Source organism: Falco cherrug, chromosome 3, assembly GCF_023634085.1.
Source record: "Falco cherrug isolate bFalChe1 chromosome 3, bFalChe1.pri, whole genome shotgun sequence".
In the NCBI taxonomy this organism is placed as follows: Eukaryota; Metazoa; Chordata; class Aves; order Falconiformes; family Falconidae; genus Falco; species Falco cherrug.
This window is the reverse complement of record NC_073699.1, coordinates 51,054,066-51,061,224: the sequence shown is the minus strand read 5'-3', so window position 1 is coordinate 51,061,224 and position 7,159 is coordinate 51,054,066.

Below are 7,159 nucleotides of genomic sequence, written 5' to 3'. Positions count from 1 at the left end.
GTCCTATCACTTGTTACTTGCACAAAGAGACTGACTGACACTCATCTGGTTATAACCTCCTTTCAGGTAGTTGTAGAGAGCAATAAGGTTTCCTCTCAGCCTTCTTTTCTCCAGGCTAAACCACCCCAGCATCCTCAGCCACTCCTCATAAGCACTGCTCTTTATGTTTCAAATTCATAACAAAATATCTGATTCTCAAATAAATATATTTATACTCTATGTGCAATGAATGTGGAGTCATAGAACATTAAGTATATTGCATTCAGGGAAGGCACAACAAAATAAATGAATGAACAGCTTCAAATACATTGAATGTTGTTGTAATTAAAAATATGTATTTTAAAATTTCACAAACAAAATACTGTTCACTGTTCTGAAGGCAAATTTTGAATCCATAATCATGAGAGATGTGAGTAAGGACTGAATAGTATTTTACAAATGGATCTGCTAAGGTTTAAGGTGCGAAAGGACAGACAAAAAAATTTGTTTCTTTCTATCTTGGCATAGGTCCAGGAAAACTTTGATGCTAATTTCATAAAACTTTACTGGAATGTACTGCTGTCCCTTTTTATTTCTTTGACACTGTCCTGTCTTGCCTTCTCACATTTCTGTCTTTTATCAGTTCTGACCTTTACTGCACCCTGACAGTTTGCTGTATCTAAAATTTTTACTATACCTGTAATTTATACAAGATCATTCTTGCGATGAAGAATATAGCTTCTGCAGCATGTACTGAAGTCCTTGAAGGCTGCAAGGGCTATGTCTGCACTGGTAAGCAGAACAGACAAAGAGCACTTAATCTGTAGTGCAAAATAAAGAATCAGAGATTATGTAGATTTGAAGTGGCCTCTGGAGGTCACCTAGTCCAACATTCTGCTCAAAGCAGGTCCATATAGATCAGGTTGCTAAGCAACTTGTATAGTTTTTTTAAGTATCCCTAAGGATGGAGATTTCCCATCACCTCCCTTATTCAAACAAACAAACAAACAATCTAAAAGAATAGCAATATACACTTTTCATGTTTTTGGAGTCCTTCTAGACTCATCCCATAGACTGAATACCCATAAACAGCAGCAAATTTTAGGTTTACTTGCAAAGCAACACTTTTGGCTTGGTTTTATCTAAAGGAAACAAGTTCATGCCATTCAAGAATAGTTTGCCAAGTGGAGAAAATCACTTCTGAAAGAGCTCTCCTGAGCTCAACTAAAATGATCATGGTTTTCTTTTAGGAACACAATTCTGTCATGACTTCCTGATAGGACATTTATGTTTCTTCATCTCTGTTGACAGCTTTGATGGAAAACATGGCTTATTTTCTGTGTTATAGACTGGTAACAGTGATAGCTTCTCCAGTTCCACGGGCATTTCTAGCAGAGATACATAGGCCTTGGAGGTCCCCACAAAGCTATAGGAAATTTGGCATCTGCTAGAGATGAGGAGATAAGACAGATTTCTTGCTTGATAATGATATCTGCAGGAAAGGGATATCAGTACCTGATTTTCTTTCTGAAACAGCAGATTTGGGAGAAAATTTCAGGACAGGGTGAGATGATAGGTAAGTATCAGCTTACACAGATCAACTTTTTAATTTTAGGAATAAGTAGAGCTTTTGTTTTTTTTTTTTCTTCAATAAAAGAAACTTTGTTGAACAGTGAAATTTTGATTACATACCCTTTTTTCCCACAGACACATCAGAGAGAGCACAGCTTTTGCTGTAATGATGTGAACCCTAGGGATCAGAGGAGTCAAGACACAGAGTTTTTCAGGAAATGAAATTTTTCTGTGCCTTATGTTGATTCTGAAGAGCCCTTATCACTTATTCTTTCCAAAAGGTGAGATCTTGGCAGAGTCCTAACTGAAGTTTAGCATTTTGAGTGTGAATTGAAACCTGTAAATTACAGATAGAGTGAACAAATTATGCTCTTGGTTATGCTGGTATAGCCAAGCAGTCACTCAGGTGCTGTTACATTTCTTGCAGCTGGAGAACAGTAGTTTTCAATCTAAACTCCATTTAAGAGAAATCAACATTGAGAACAAGCCTGAAACTTCTGACAATATAACATGAATTTGCTGTAATATAGTATAAAATTCTGCTTCACAAATGGCCTTTGCCCCTGAACAAATGGATTTGTGAGGGTTTATAGGTATGGTACCAAAACAATAATTACAAATATGTAGCTATATACACTGTGGTTACACTGTGGTAATGTAAACATCACAGGCATGTTTGTACACTGTTCTTTTTTCCTGCAGTCTTGTAAGAAGGTGCAAAATTTTTGGTGACTTGACAGTATGTTACTTTGATGCTGATTTCTCTTTCTTCCCATTTAAATACACAGCCAATGAATAGTCAGGTCTGGTGGCATGAGGCCTGTCTTAATAGATAAAGCTATACTATCCTGAAAATAATACAGGCTTTCGTCAACACTTTCTGTGTGGTTTTGTGTTGTTTTTTTTTTTTTCTCCCTCAGTCTTTATTCCATGCCAAACATGTCCCAGGGCTTGTGATAATTAGAACACAAAATACAGTGAATACCATGGTAGTGCATCACACCCATTACCCTTTCTTATCTGAAAAACAGCTCTAAATTCTGTTTAGTTGATGAGGAAAATACTGTTGCTGGTTCCTTTTAGTTGCCACATGTGTGTGACTGCTTGTGGTGTCTCAGGAGAAATGGTAAGAAAAAACACAAGAGATGAATGTGAGATGAACAGAAACAAACAGAACAGGGGAATGTACATGAACAGAAATGGGAAGGAACATTTAAACACTAATTTTCCCACATTATCTAGTACTGCCTGTGGCTCTGTTCCATATATTCATTAGTTACTTTTCTCAATGTCCAAGCAGTCTATAGGACCCTCTGTAAAGGGATGCTTTGTGATACCTGCTTTATAACCAACTATATCTGACACCAAAATATACAATTTAAGAAGACAGGCAACGCACAAAATATGATGGAGAAAAAATACAATTTGTTAAAATAAAACTAGTCCAAGAAGACTGCTATTAGCTTCACTTTTTAAAAATAATATCAGTTTTACAAAGGTATAGGATGGTCATGCTCTATCCTATTTTATCTGCTCACTTCAGTGGAATAGCATGGGGGATAAATCTGGTTGTAATCTTCAAGCAGCAAGCAGCCTCTCTTCATTAAAAATAAAACACTCCATTTAATAGAAGACATCAATTATCCTGTGCTATGTAAATCGGAGGTAACTTAATGGAATCAACAGAGTGGTACTGAAGTTGAAATGTTTGGAGATTAGATTTAGCCAGATCAGATTCTTTCCAAAATTTCTAATTATCAGCATATTTTTATGATCCTTCAGTTTAAATTAAATTGGCACAGAAACTGAGTAGGGTATATCATGTCCTTTAGTCTCTATGCAAATGGAGCAAAGAGTATATGGCATTTCCTAGACTTCATCCCTCTTTGCTTTTTGACTGAGGAGATTACAATTTCCTTTCTACCTTCATTTCAGTAAAAGATTTTTTTTTTAATGTGTGTATGACATCTTTTCATATAAAAGAAACATTCTGAATTCTTGACAAAACCATAAATATGGCACATGTTAGAACCACAAATGTAGTGGCTGATCTGGAGACATGATGCAAAATGTTGCGCTATCTCAAAAAGACATCTTATTCCAGGATGGAGTTAAGGATGTAAACTCACCAGATGAGCCTTCTTGATGTCAAAGGCTGTGACTCAACACTAATACATGGAGTTATTTTTGCCTTTACTGGTATATAATGGGTAGCATTCTACATTTTCTCAAAATTAAAGTGCTATTCAAAGGCCACAAATTGTTCCTTTCAAGAACAAGTGGTCAATAAATCTGATCTGCAGAAAAGGATATGCAAGTGAACATCTTACCTAGTTTGTATTTATGAGGGAAGATTTTCATACACAACTTATTTGACAATGCAGATATAATTTGGTTAAATTTTTAGGATCATATTATAGAAGAATCCAGAACAGGAAATATGAGGTTTCTTGCATTCCTCTAATCTTCCACTCTGTGATGCATTTTCTCTCTCAGTTTGATATGATACCTCTTTCAAGCTGCAACTTTGGTCCCCTGATAATTCACTCTAAATTAATGCTATTTTTTCATGTGGGAGACTGGAAGAACTAGTTGTGTGTGTTTCAAGGGTATGTGAAGTGGAAATCTGTCAGCATTTTCCCAGCATGTCTTTTGTCCAGGGAAGCCCCAAATATGCTTTGTGTGAACCACCCATCACAGGAAGCCCAAGTCTCATTTTTCTCAAAGCAACTGTTTTAGCACTTGTTCACTCTTTTTATTTTGTGTTTGGCTAGTTCCTTTCAGTAACAGAAAGCACTTTACCCAAGACGCCCCAAAAGGCACTCAGTAAAAAAAAAGTAGAGTGTGTCCTAAAAGCATAATTGGAGGTGGATGAGCATCTTGCTGTTTCTCAGCATGACAGGGACATAGGGCAGTGCAGGTTCAGCAAGACAAGAAGGCAGGTGATCTGTATGAAAATCTGTGACAAGAGGAAGCAGTTATTTCCTTAGCATGACAACTTTTGACCACAATGACATCTGGGTATCACTCACCGTTCTCAGCTTTCTGGGCATGAGGCCAGATGAGGTCAGGTTGGATGTCCTTATGCCCTTACATCCATCATACCCATTTCAATGTTGTTTAGTAATGACATTATAAACTTTTGTACTTAGCTCATATAGGAGGAGTTGATTAGGTTTCCTAGATGATAATGAGTACAATAAATATATGCCCCTGCTATTGCTGTGTGTATTCAAAAGCATTAAATTGCTCATCATTATTCTATTGCAGGAATGAAATTAGAAGACTCTGTCATTAGCCAAATGATGACGGCCATCACTTTTTAATCAAAACGTATAATTTTATGGGTTATGAGTTAACTAATGGCTGTGGAGCCTGATTTGATATAGATACATCAGTCATAACACAGGTGTCAGAGAGGATCCTGGTTGATATGACAAAAAATGCAGTTCATAAGTATGGTAGAGCCTTTTTTTGCATCAGTAGTAGTCACCTTTTACTATTTCTAGAGGCAGAGAAGATGACAAGTGTACCTAGATTTGCACTGTGGTGGTGATTCTCGATATAACCTCCTCTGTCTGTAGCCCTCTCTGTAACAAACTCGGGGAGAGACCTCCAGCTGTCGATGTTTCAAATATCCATGGCCCACCTCTGCTATGTCTTGGCTGCACAGCCTTGGGTCAGGCTGCTGAGAAAGTTGCTAAGTTGAAACAAAGCTGAGACGGAGTCTGTCAAGTCTTCAAAATAAGAATTTTTGAGACATGGATCATGAGAAGCTCAACAATTCAAGAAGGAAAGTACTGGCCTGACAGCATGAAAAATCTTACAGGGAAGAAGAGGGTGATGAGGATTTGTCCAGCTGTCAGTGCCATTGGTGTGTTGGTATTGATGGAACTAGTGGATGACAGAAGCTCAGCAGCAGAGGTGGAGGCCACCTCTTCCCCTGCTGACTGATCCTCTCCTTACCAGCAAAGTCTCTTTGAGTATCTTATTAGGGTCGGGAACACACTAATGACTAGGCTAGCAGTGAAATCCTAGACAGTTTGTGTGCATTGGCCAGTAAATCAGTGCTTTGTACTTTTAAGTATACTTCTTACACGTCACCTCTGCACAGCCCAAGGTACCTAAACAAACTGGGCCCAAACCATAGCAGTAGCAGTATGAACACTTAAAAATACGCCTATATTTTTTTAAAGTGTAACATAGATCTGTGTACCTCTAATCAAGAACAAAACACACTGCATTTGTCTAGAAGAATACTTAAGAAAGCATGCCATTTTGGCGACAATTTGATAAACCACAGATTTTTCTAGAGGAAAAGACAGGAAAAATCAAAGAACCAGGGTAAGCAAGCACGGCAGCTTGTAAGCAGAAGGAAGGTAAGAACAAGATTGCCTGTGTAAAAACCAATAACCCCATTTTTATCCCTGGAGCTGGTATTGAATGATAGAAGGAATGATTTCCGAAGCCTTGCTTCAAACAGACATGCATGTAGATGTCCTTGCTGTATTGCAAATTCCTTTGCTTTTGCAGCACTTCTTTCTTTCTACTGACATTAAATCGTACTTTATTTCAAAATGCCCCTGCTTTCCAAAGGAAACCCAGAAGATTTCAAAACCCTGCAGGGTTACTGAAGGTCCCTGCCTGGTGCAGCATGCTCTGAGGTCCTAACTACAGTGAGGAAGCTGCACAGCTTCACCTGGAGTCATGATGGGTGGCACAGGTCCTCTTGTCCAAGGCTATGCACTCAGAGAAACTAGAGACCCTGTACCGTGTTTAAGTATGATAGGATATAGAACCTTCAGGGACCCATCCCAACCTGCAACACTGCTTGTTTTTGTTTTAGTTCTGTGGTTGTTGAGGACTCTGTGTGTGTGTGAACTCCTTAATTTATTATTGTTTCCTGTTTCAGGAGCCAAGAACTGGAAATGCCATTTTACTAAAAGACAACTGCTAACTTTTGCTAAGTGTACCATAACAGTATGTAAATGGAACTAGAGTCTAAGGTTATCGGCACATCTCAGGTAACTAGAAAAGCGTGAAAATCCATTTCCTAGCTTGGAGGTCCAGATATTATTTAAATAAATGAGACCAGACAACGTTTCATTTCCCTCACTTGGAAATAAGGAGAACCAAAAGCTGAGATAATGGAAGATTGTCCTCAGGATTCAGAGGTGGAAGTGGGAGTCGATAGGTTGATCTACGCTTTTAAATCAGTCTTCGATTTATTTCTTTCTTTCAAGCTTGTATGATATTTTCTGATTTGGAATAATTTTTTAACTTGTTTGTAAGTTTAGTAGCAGTGTAAAAACGATGAATTGCCTATGATACAGAATCAAGACAGATATTGAATTGAAATAAGGGAAAAGATTTTACGCTTTGGCAAATGTCAGATGAGTTCAAAGAGAGCTTGGTCATAAATACCCAGGACAGGATTTTACCTTCTTTATAAAGGTGTGTAGCATAAGCCATTTAGCTGTTCAATGAAGAAGAATGTTTTGTGCTTTTTTCTACTACTTTTAATCTTTTTTTTCTTAAGAAGTTTTGACTCTGTATATGTATTTCCAAGCAAGCTGTACTGCTCCTGAGGTGTACAGTCTCTTCCTCT